Source organism: Ahaetulla prasina, chromosome 2, assembly GCF_028640845.1.
Source record: "Ahaetulla prasina isolate Xishuangbanna chromosome 2, ASM2864084v1, whole genome shotgun sequence".
Lineage (NCBI taxonomy): Eukaryota > Metazoa > Chordata > Lepidosauria > Squamata > Colubridae > Ahaetulla > Ahaetulla prasina.
This window is the reverse complement of record NC_080540.1, coordinates 263,545,933-263,559,170: the sequence shown is the minus strand read 5'-3', so window position 1 is coordinate 263,559,170 and position 13,238 is coordinate 263,545,933. Positions and strand designations below refer to the sequence as shown.

Below are 13,238 nucleotides of genomic sequence, written 5' to 3'. Positions count from 1 at the left end.
AGCACCTATGTAATATTCAAGCCACTTTTAGCATTTCATTCCAAGCAACTGTGAATAAATAAATGCTGGTACATTAATTGTATTTTAGGGTTCAATTCCTGCAGTAACTTCAGTGTGGCTGACAATTCTAAGTACTCACCGTGGTATATAGGTATTGCACCTTTAATTGAAGTGTTGGTTAGCCACAGCAAAATGTAGTTGAGCAATATATACACAGTTGTTAAAATTGCAACAATTTCTCATTCAGGTTCAGGTTAATATTAGAAATTTAACTGCTATGTGTCTGTTGCTTGTCTAGCTGACTGGTCCCCCCAAAGAATTCTACTAGAATTATTATAGGGCTTTATTCCTTAACCTCAGATGGCAGTAACTTCCTACTATTAATTTACTTTCTCTGCAGCTGCAGTTCGCTCCATGCATACAGTAAGAATAATCAACATAAAACCCTGAGGGTCTATGTGGCCCCTCAAGTCCTCCATTTGGAGCCTGGCAGTCACCACTAGCCATGGCTTCTGAAAATATACAGCACAGTTTCACAGTTGTTTTTTTTTGAGGTAGGAAATAAATGAGCATTTTATTTTCGAAAATGGAATACTGTAATGGTTTAGTGAAACAAGAACAAAAACTAGTAGCAATGTTCATTCTTTTAATCTCATATCAATAACACAATCAGCAATGTCCAATCTGCTGTCTTGGAAAAATGATAAAAGTTTTATTTTGTCATTTAAAATTTAGCAGAACTTCTGTTTTTTCTAAATTCTCTTATTCCATAAATATGCTTCTTCAATCTTATCATTGGAAACTAAACTTGGCATCCTTTGACATTAGCTGCAGGATTCCACTATCACTCATTTCACATTTTTCACTTTGATATCATGTGATAAGAATAATGGAAATTATTATGAAAACAATTATAGTTAGTGCGATCCCATCTACCTATTTCCTTGGAAATCTTATTGTGCGCAAGTGCAGTAATTGTAACTGCTTTCTATTTATTAGTTTGCCAAACATGTTCACGATAGCAGGTATAAATATAAACATGGATATGAATAAAAGAAATGAATACAAATAAATGGGAACAGTAGGACAGGGACAGTAGGCATGCTGGTGTGCTTATGCATGCCCCCATTACGGACCTCTTAGGAATGGGGTGAGGTCCATGGTAGACAGTTTAAGTTGAAGCTGTGAGGATTAGAAGATGTAACAACAGACTCAGGTAGATCATTCCAGGCATTGACCACTCTGTTGCTGAAGTTGTATTTTCTGCAAGCGTAAGATGATAGCGTTTTTTGAATATGGACAAAGCTGATGTTGAAAGATATATTTAGTAATGGGCACAGCTGCCTAGTCCTGAAGCTGGCTCAATAATTTTGCACTGTTGTTGTTGACTGTAGCAGGAATCCATAAAGATTAAAAAGACCTCCAAAGAATGCAACTTCCTAAATTACTATACAGATCCATTTCATATGTAATACAATGGATCCAGTGGATTCATGAGCACAAGCTAAATATGCTGATAACAACTTTTTGAACATTCATAGTGCGGGCAACACTAAAATATAAATATCACCACTTCAGATGTTCATGAATTTACAGGAAATATACAGTGTGTGTGAATATATTTGAATGTGTCAAAAGGCCAGTGTGGAAAAGTAGAAAGAACTACACCCATTGTAGCATGACCCTAATTAAAAATAAGGGTATTTTTTTAAAAAAAATCATGAATAAACAATGTATTTGATCTCAGAAGATATTAACTTGGTCATAAATTAAATTATTCTATGATTCAATGTTATGTGCTGAAGTCTCTATTTCATAATTTACATCTCATCTTTTTCATCAAGACATAGCCTGTGAGAGGAAAACAAGTGTTTGTTTTTCCTTAACTATATACCATTTTTTTTGAAATGTTTAAATTTTCTGCCTTACAGCTGGACTAAAGGAGGAGAGATGGTTAGTGATTGAAAACACACTACATGCAAGTCCTGGTACATGCAAAAGGAGTAGCTGAATGCCTTGGTCAGCATTATACTGGCATCTGTTATTCTATGTGCAAACTGTACCACATGGGATGCTTACTACACTTCCTGATGAACATTAAAAAAAGATTCAATGCTTTAAAAAAACATCAACCACTCTTATTTAGAGAGCCTGGTTGATGTAGTGTCTGGTTGAGAATCAAATCAGTTGTACCTTAGTCATGAAAACTGCCTAAGTGACAACCCAATCCCCCTTTCAGCCCCACCTTGTTATTATGGAGAAAAAGAAGGTTAAAGCATTATATATATTGGCTGGACCTGTAAAAAATAACGGCGTGATTGCTTTCTCTAGCAAATTAGCAATATTTTTTAAAAAGGATTAACACAGACAACTGAAAGAAGACTGCAAACTAAAAGCCAAATGAAACATATAAATATGTGAGAAAACTGAGACACAAATATAATAATGCAATAAATGATTATTATATACAGTATCTTATTTGTCAGTGTTAAAGGCGTTTCTTAAAGTAAGCCATTTTAAAGTGGAAGAAATTAAGTCCAAAATTGAAAGTCTGAAAGCTAAAACCATGAAGCATGTAGATTGCCATTCAAAATAATGAAAAATACAGATTAAAGGTGTTTAATCTGGTATCCATTACAAATTAAAAGATTGCAATATTGTTCTTGGTTTTTTTAACTGAAAATTCTTAAGAAAAACACACAAATAAGAACGTAATCCTTGATTACATATGACAAATCATCATGTGTAAGGCTTAATCAGATTTAAGAGAAATATGGGCTCAGTTTAGGTCTATATTCACTGAAGCTTTCCTAGTTGCATATTTCATTGCAAGTTAAATTGTTCACCTAATGATTAGTGTCTCCCAGTAAAGCGCTGGATTAAATGGTCCTCAATTACTATACTTTTACTTTTAATAACAGTATTCATAGTCTGGTATCACTAGGTTATAAAATGCCTTTTAAAGAAAATATTTGCTTTTTCGTATATTAATGAAATACTCTTTCAGATTCATTAATTACTAAATAGAATATCAGGTTACAAAACTTCATTAATGTTCATATTATTATGATATATACATACACAAAACTCATTTTAGGTAAAGTTTACTAGTTTCATGTTTTGTCAGTGGCAAGAATACTTATTCTAGAATTTAAACAAAGTTGACAGAAACTGATTAACCATGCTAACTTTTCTTCTTCTGGTCTCCTGGCCTTTTTAAAATATATATATATAAATATATACAAAACTATAATTTGTATGAAAGGGCAACATTATGGTGACAAATTATTTGCCATGGCACATCTGAAAGCTGGTTTGACAAAAACAGAGAATATAAATAGAACAAGTAGCAAATAGTAAATAAAATATAGAGATGTAAAGTACAAAAAAATACAGATATGCATACACACAGATATATATAAGAGACAGCATGTAGAATATAAAAGAAATCAAAGAGAAGAGTAATTAAGTTAGAATTACTTCAGTTTCAAAGTTCTTGGCTACAATAAACAAAACTTTCACACTAACCATAATTAAATTCCAGACATGTTCACCTGGGTGTTTAACAAGGGACAGCTAGATCCTTCCCTGCCATCTATCTTTCTTTTACTTTATTTATATGTTTTATTGAATTTACTCTAATCTCTTGTATGATCATTGTGAGCTGTCCATAGTTGTTGAGATTTGGGCAGTGTGCAAGTTTAATAAATTATTGTATTGTAAATCCTACCAAGTAGTTGACTTATTTTATAGTGATTAATTTTATAATAGCATTTTTAACAGCAATAGTTATTTTGTTCTAAATTTTCTGATTGCCTTCAGAAAGCCAATCTTTCTGATTTTGTACTTTCTACTGCCTATCAGTAGAATACAATTAACAGTACAGAAATCCATAATGAGTATACATCTAAACCATCTAAAACATCAGAATTTCACAAAGATAAAACAAAAACAAGTAGAACTACCTAAAGGTCAGATTCAATGAAACAGTTTAGATCTGCCCAAGGACTTTTTTTCTCAGAAAATAGTTACATGTCACCAGTTGTGATATACAATCATATATCACAACTGTTTCACAACTGTATATCACAACTTCACTGTATACACTATAGAACAAAATCCCTGCTTTTAATCATTGACATAATCTGCTTTGCAATTACTAACATTCCACTGTCTCAGACTATCTAAATGAAGAAAGCATTCATATATTCTTCATCTGTTAAAAGGTGCCATTACCAACAGATTGTCTTATCTGTGAAAATTGTTTTGCTACATTTTATGGGTAAGCAATTAGTCCTGTCAGTTCTTTGTGATAAGTATTCTGGCCCCTATGCCCACCCCTGTACCTTTTAACAGGTATTGATTATTTAAAAGATAGCACTGCAGTTTAATCCAGGCGATAGTTGCATACTACAAGTGACATACATCCTGCTTTGTTTATGGATTCAATTACAAATAACACTTGGTTGAGTTTGCATCTCTGATATAAACGTATTAAAAGCCAGATTAAAAATATACTCCAGATAGATAACTAGGCTAATATATAAATTTAACATTGCAAATGTAAAGGGTCAAAAGAGACAGATCAAATTCATTAATTTCTCTTTAGTTAACTAAAATGCAGTGCAACCATTTCACCCATAATTTTTCTTCTGATTAACTTTTGGACCTGCTGAAACTTTCTATTTTTGGATGCTTTCATAGTTAGATCTGAACCCATTACCAATTGCCTTCCTGTTCTTAGATAAAAATGTAAAACAGATTTTTAAAATAATGCTTTTTTAAAAAAAAGAGTCCTTAAAAAAAAGGAAACCAGCTACCTCGGAAAAACAAAAGTTTACAGTCAAAGAACAAAGAAGGATAATGCATGTTTTTCTTTTCTGCTTTATTTTCCATTTCAAATTACCAAAGATCTGAATATACTCATAACTTGTTGGGTTCAGCTTTGATGTTAGTGTGTGGGCGTATAGGTTTATATGTATATAACCTAATATAGAAAAAAAAAAAACCTTGAAGGACATTTTATACAGAGAAACTATAAACAGGAGAATTAAGCTTCCCTCTCTGATTTTTCTTTCTGCTCTTAATTTCTCCTTCTGCAGGCATTTTGATTCATTTGAAAAAATGAAAAACAGGGAGTGTTGAAAGCATTGGGAAAAAATCATTTCAAGTCCATTAAGTTCACTGTGCATTCTTTTAGAATATCTACATAACAAAGAATTTTTAAGATCATATACCTAAGCACCACTGTATTCTTCATTTACCCAATATAATTCTGGCATTGCTTATAGATCAAATTCAGTGAAGAATACCAGAAGGCAGAAGACTGATATGTCCAGAATGCTGTGTGACTACTAAGAAAATACTATACTGCCTTGCTGCAATAGGCAATTAAGAAACTGTTCAGCAATTTTTTCCCAAATTAGACTCTAACTGTATCCTTGGAGCTGCAGGCAATACTTGGTATGTAGCTGTTCCCTTTGAAACTTATAATAAAGTATCTTCACTCACCAGGCAAGACATTGGCCATCCAGAACAGGAAGCATTATATGCTTCCTGTTTGGGATAGTACTTTAGCAGGACAACAAAAACTTCCTGTTTCTACTGTGTTTCAATGCAATCTTGTATCCAATTTCTAGGTTCACCCTTCCATTCTTTGGGTTTCACAGATAATTTTGTGGAACTCTCAGGTAGCTGCCAATGACTCAGCCCTGACTATATGGCTGGATTCATATGGTCCGTTAAGGCAGAGCAAATATTGGCAGAATTTATAAATCCTAAACTATGATTTATAAAGTACAACTGGGTTACATAGCATATTAAGCCTAAACCTATAGCTATAGTATGGCTTAGTATGATCTGAGAATATGTGAGAATATGTGATATAACTATATGTAGACTAGGATAACATTGAATTTATACTGTCTTTCTCAACAATTATAGAAGGATAGGAGTAACTATAATAGAGCAAATAGCCAAAATGTTCCAACAACAACACAGCTTCTATGTTATTCTAGACTTGGAAGTGACATGAAAGAACATGTACAGTACTGTAAAATTGTGTGGCACATTGAGAGATATTATTATTCATTAAATGGGTCTGACAGATGAAAAACTAATCCGATTTATGGGTATAGGAAAATGGTGACATATTATTATTTCTAATAATAAGCATTTCATTATACCTACAAATTTATTACACATGCATTATATACTAGGCTGGCCCTTGGCAAACCAATGAAATGCAATGTTTTATATATATATATATATATATATATATATATATATATATATATATATATATGTGTGTGTGTGTGTGTGTGTGTGTGTGTGTGTGTGTGTGTGTGTAGGTCTTTGGTTATTCGGGTTTTCTCCCGCGTAAAATTTGAAGTGTCTTGGCGACGTTTCGACGAAATCCCATTCGTCATTCATCAGGCTAGGTGCTTACAGCTTCCTATTTGTAGGAGAAAATATATATATATATATCACATCTGGTTTTTAGTGTTCTGGGTGTTTTAATTTCAGCTATAGAGCTCTATGATATAAAGGCATTGCATATTTCACCTGCAATGCACAACCGTCTCCCCTGTAAAAAATAAAAAGCTTTAAATGAATTCTATGCACACATGTTTAATGCAGATACCTAAATTCATATCTTTCTTTAATGAAAAGTTCATAGCTTTAAGAGTTGCCTTCCATTTCCCAGGAAAAAGAAAAGTATGTCAGGTCATAGGAACATGTTCAACATATTTGTTCTTTGCTTTCAGGACTAGAGGAGGAAGGACTGTAATATATTCTGAAATATTTCCATCAAGAATATACTTAACTAACTATTAAGAAACTGCAACAAAGTCATACTAGGAAACTCATGGAAAATCATGGCCATCAATGTCAGCTTTATTCTGCTAGTACGATAAATGACTCTGAAAGATTTTCTCTGAAATCTACTCATCTGTGCTCTTTTTCCAACTCTTACTAGAAAAACTATAACATTTCTGGTAGCAAGCAGAGAACATAGTATCTTGCTTATGCTTTTATTATTATATATGCCATCTTTGCATCATGTGCCTATCTAGTTTTTAATTTAATTTAATCTAGTTTTAAATATCTATTCTGTATATTCTGCATATTTTTAGAAATTTTAATCCAATTGCAGTTTGATTGAATACATTATCAGAGTTGTATACAACAACTCCCTTTAAATTCCATGAGCTTTAATGAAAATGCAAACAACATCCATTTGTATAATACTGTATCCAAACTTTCTGTGGCATTTGAACAATAAGCGGTGAGTATATTTTCTCAGCAATACCTTAATTTATTAGATTCCTATGCTAAAGTTTGTCAACTCGCAAATAGTTGTGAGTTTAATAGTGATGGTTATTAAGCAAGTTACGTCTTCATTCCAGATGGAATAAAAAAATGGCATATTTTAGAATTGTATATTACTAATGTAAGCTTAGCAGATAATTATATGGCAGAGTTTTAGATTAAAGACCACTTGATACTTTTGTTCCAAAAATAAATTTCAGTACAGGTCATTAAGAACGGTAAATAAAGCATTGTGTGTTGTGGTTTTAGAGTATATGAACAAACCTGAGGCTGTGAATTCTAAAAGAAATGTCTAATATTTGTCCAACTTTTAGTCAAAGAGTTTTACAAGTTCAAGATAGATGAAAAAATAGTTTTATTATCTTCCAGATTTTGAGGCCATTAACCACTTTGATGCAGTGCTTAAGGCATCAGATTAGAAACCGGAAGACCATGTATTCTAGTCCTGCCTTAGGTACAAAGCCGCTGACCTTGAGCCAGTCACTTTCTCTCAGCCCTAGTAAAGAGGCAATGGCAAACCACTTTTGAAAATCTTGCCAAGAAAACTTTAGGGACCTATTCAGGCATTCTCAAGAATTAAACACAATTGAATGGAAGAAAAAAACAAAACATGCTAGTTCTCAGCATTTATTATATCATTAATATGCTACATTTAGGTTAAATGTACATTTAGGCTATTGAGTGATATCTATAAAGTTTTCCAAAGGTTAACATTGATAAGTAATTATACCATTGCTACATAACTAATTTAGGAAGTTATACCTTTGCTCAGCAAACCATTGGAGGATACAAAAATTGAAAACTAAAATATTGTTGCTCAGGGGCTCATTTGTATTTAAAATAATGGCTACCAGAAATGTTTACAAATATAAGATATAATCTTTTCTATATAATTAAAATATTGCATATCAATACTATTTTTAAACTGTATATTTTTACAAGTATTGAAAACTTAAGCCAATTTCAAGAATGTTATGCTTTCATGTTTCAGTCTTGATTATTTATAGCAAACCTCTTTAATTATATTTAATTTTTAGCAGCAACCATACATTTTTATTTGACCTATATAATAGCATTTGATAAAGTTCATATATAGTATATCAATGGTAATAAAATTTTACTTTCACAAGACTTTCCTTTTATATTGCTATGAAATACTTGAGTATGTAAAATGGACTGTTACAGGCTTGTGTATTATTATCACGCTCAAACTCAGAAGGTAATTTTTTCAGCATTATTTCTCATACTTATGCATCCAGTCTAGTTATATCATAATGCTTTGATTTAGGCTGACTGACATCTAATCTACCCTATCATTTCAAAATGAATTCTACTAGATTTGGAACAGTTTACTTTCAAATAAACATACATAGGAATCTAGCACTAACGTACTTCTCTGTAGAAAGACCGGCATCTCTACTCTATATGTATTTATATTATATCCTGCTGAGTTCAATGGGACTTATTTTCAGGCAATGTGTTTAGGACCACAGTGCATAAATACAAATCACCTTATAGATAGACCAATCTAAACTGTGAATCTTGTAAATATGAAATTGGATGCGGGGGGTGGGGGGGTGGGAATGAACACAAAATATCACAAATATGAAACTTTTGTAATTAAACAAGTATAATTAATTTTGAATATTTTTTGCACTTTAAAATACTTAAAATTAATAGAAAATGTTACAAGTACAGTATTGGTTTTAGAAATCTACATCACAGGAAATCAGAAACAATATGTATGTTTGACTCGCTGATGTTACAGCAGGCAAAACCACTCTGCTTTTTAAAAATAGTATTTTGTTTTTTAAAAGTGAGAAATATTGGACAATTAATCAGCAAAAAGCAACTCAAAGCTTTCAAATGTTGCAATAAAAAATGCCAATTAACTTTCCAAATACGGTATATAAAAACAACTGGATACTCTATCCGAAGCAGTTTGTCAAAAGTTCCTGGAAATGAAACAGATTGCAGGCAATACATTTTCTGATAAATTAACAATTTAATTGAATAATTGTAATTCTGAAATAATGTATTCATTAGCAATGCCAATGATTTCAGTAGAAATTTTCTGAAAATGTGCTATGCTTCTGTCTTGCATTCTGTTGTACCTACTTAAAAAAAAAAAAAGACCATACTTTTGGAACAATCTTACAGTATTGGAGCATGTGCCAATTCACCAGGTACTGTGGTATCATAAAATAGAACTTTCCAAGGTTTTATAATCATTGTACGGTGTTTTAAAACATTGTAACTATATATGCTGCATTCTGAATGACTACATCTTTCCCAAAACACATATACTGACTGAAAACCTGAGCTTCCTATATTTCCAATAGTATCCTAACAATGATTAGGCGAAGTATGATACTCCTTATCTAATAAATAACCAATTGAAAATGAAGTGTGTCTTGCCACACAGCAGCAATCAGCTTTTATCTCTGTCCAATCAAGTTGACATCTGAACTGCCTAATCCTCCTTTTGTAAGGCACATAAGACTTTGTTGTCACTGTTGGTTTTGTGAATTGTCTATATAATCTGTTCTGATTTCCTAAAGATGACAGATCCTAACAAACAGCCCTGCTTTGCTGCACTGCAGTCAATGCAACAGTTGAGATTAAGGTACAGATGAGATTAAGATACTAGGATTTAATCACACCTGTCCACAACTACCATACTGCCTGACACCTCTCAGAAGATTAATTTAAACCAGTTCGGAACCATAAACCAATCATTATACCTTTAAAATAAAGAAATATGCTTGGAAATATACACATTTTACTTACAACTTCTTCACTCTGTTAATCTACTCTATAGTTCATAGGCCTACTTTATATATATTATAAATGAAAAATTATAGCAACAGCTGTTTAACACATAATTTAATAAAGGTTTTAACACTATTGCACAGGAATGTGTATCTTTGCTAAATTTGATCGATATGTCTCCATTTTGCCAAATACATAACATTTATGAGATGGAAGTCAGTAAAGAATATACATCAGACAAATATCTGGGATAAATGACATCTGCAGTAGAAATAATGAGTGGACTATTTTTGTTTTATAGGACTTTTTTACACTCCATATATAAAATTATCAGAGTTTAAACTATCCCAATCTATGTTTGCTTGTTTTTAAAGTGACTAAGTGGCATAATTGAAAAATTGGTCTATGTCCAACAGGTTTAAATCTTAACGTTTTTAATGTAAGCATTCTTTCTGGTATTTAATATGAAAACACGATGCTCTGAAAACAATAAAAAATAAATAAAAAATCCTGGGATAGTCAGGGAAGGAAGTAAAAGTGCCATTCTCTAGTTTGTTAAACACTTAAAAATGACTGATCCATAGTTTCTTACTTCGAAGGCAATACTGCTTACAAAATACTTAAAATCTAACCTCATGTTAAGAAATTTATTTCTCAGAGTTCTATAGATCTTATTATCTATGTGATTTAGACTGTGGCTTTATTTTTCATCAGTATCATAAAGAGAACATGTAAGAGTTAAGCAAGCTTGCAATTCAGCCATGTTAACTGTTTAAAGTTTATTTCTATTTACTGACCCAATAATTGTGTATTTTATAATGTGAGACAAAGTAGTTTTATTCCTTCTTAAGTATGTATCTTTAATTAAAGTATATAGTTGTTTGTATAATATTAATGAAGTCTGTTATTATCTTGGTATTAGATGACAAAAAAGTATATTTTAATTATTAATACTAGTAATACATCATTATTTACAATTGTATTCTAAATAAATATCTTTCAATACAGTGTTTTATGATTACATTATTGCATATGTAAATTATTCTATAAAGGGCAATTCAGACATGTAACTTTAAATAACGTAGTCTAATAATAGGTCATATAGTTTTTGTGCCATTTTGCTGCGTCCTAATAGGGTATTACTCAGCTCTGAATCTGGAATATTCCACTATTACATTTCTAATTTATATGCTGTTATATATCACCTGTTACACAGATGTGACTTTAATAATTTAGCATACTTTAAGGAAAATCTAAGGGAGTGTAATCAGCTGGCAGTCTACACTGTTCAAAGCACTGTTCCTAACAACCCCAAAGATACTTGTTTCTAATAATGAGCTTCATTTCAAAAACCTTCACTCATTTATATGACTGTCATACAAGGAGTTCTCTGAAACTTAACTCATGAAATGGCTTGCATGTTTCAAAACTAATATTTGAACACAGAAGAGCAATTTATTCTGTATTAGAAGTAAAACAACGTAAAACATATCTGCAGTAATACTGACAGGACTTATCCAATCCTCATGATTTTAGTCAATGTTCCTAATAGCACTAAAGAATTTTTGTCACATTAAAATGAATGCAATAGCCATTTAAGAATAATAGGAGTTGCCTTAACACTTTATAAATACATGAATTTTATTGCCTATAACTTCTGACAGTATAAAAAAATACAGTACTTTTATTATTTTGATACTGAGCTACAGCTCATCAAAGCCTGGTAATGAAAATCCATTAATCTTAAATGATGCTATCATTTAAGATGTAATACATCTTAAATGATGCTATCATTTAAGATGTATCAGACTATCTGATACAATGCTGAATATGTTAAAATCTTAAATTGAAAAAAAAAATCAAATGAGACTGGTTATACCTGAATACTACTCTTTAAAACAGAATTATTAGTTAACAGGTACTCTGCCTCTGCTATGCCTTATAGCTTAGTATTATTATATTTCTTGTAGGTATCTATGTTATGCAATCGCTACTGAATGCAATTTAAAGTAGTATAGACTTCAAATATACAGCTAGGACAATTGGCTCTTAGAACGTATTTATATACTGTACTAAAACTATACAGGAACTGATACCATTTAAAGACAATTGCTTTTATAATTCACTAAAAGACATTTCTTCTCAAGCCAAGAATCTTTAGTTCACCTCTGAAACACTGGCAGATTGCCCTTGTGCTGCTTACTTATCCAACAGTAGCAGATAAAAAGTACATGCCATAAGTATCTTATTTAAAGTCCAATCTGTGCTACTTAAAGATGAGAGTGCACAACATTTGCAAGTAATATCAATATGAAAACACAAAGTTCTATTATTCTAAAATATTTTAATAAACAGAATTATTAGAAGCAATTTCTTCTATTAATTGCCAAGTCTGTTAGGAAGCCACTAGATCCTATGAAGAAACTATAATTACTTTATATTTTTACAATGAAAGAGTATTCTCTATAGATTTCCCTTGTTCTTTCATACTCATCTTCAGCCTGAAGTTTTAATTAATAGGGGAAAAAAAACCCAGGCTGCCAAAGTGCAATGCAACCTCGCTCAACTTACAACTAAAGTTAGAAAGACTGCAAAAGTGGAACATCGCTTGCTTTTCCATTCAAATGTTCTAATTTCCTCTATTTCATAAGAAAGCTTATAAAGGCAAACATGTGTTGGGAGAGATGCTGTGATGAAAACCAAATCATGAAAAGAAAGTGATGTACTGCACACACATAGAAGTTTAAAAGGGCATTTGCTCCTATGCCAGGTTATTTCTTCACTGCACTGTTTGATAATTCATGGGGCAAGTACTCCAAGGTCATAAGCATTTGGTGAAATGTTAAAAGACAAACAACCCTATCTCACTTCACAATACCAAAATATACCAATGACGTGAACTAACTTCATGAAACTTTAAACACTCAAGCAGATGGAGGGGAAAACAGGAAGAAATCCTAAGCAACTTACCTAGGTGACTTAAGAGTGCCACATTTCCTTAAAACCATCTACTGCTGGGTGACTCTACCATCCCCAGGACACCTGACTTCACTGCCATACATATCACAATGCCTATCATTAGACATCTAGCAGTGTCAACACAGCCTGGCTTCTAAATGGAATTTGCACGTGTA

At 31.9% G+C, this 13,238-nt stretch overlaps 1 protein-coding gene across 10 annotated transcripts in view; it reads right to left on the bottom strand.

Moving 5' to 3' along the window:
* The window catches only part of MEF2C (myocyte enhancer factor 2C), a 204,210-nt gene that overhangs the window by 166,744 nt on the left and 24,228 nt on the right, over positions 1-13,238 (bottom strand). The gene's annotated exons all lie outside the window — the stretch shown is intronic.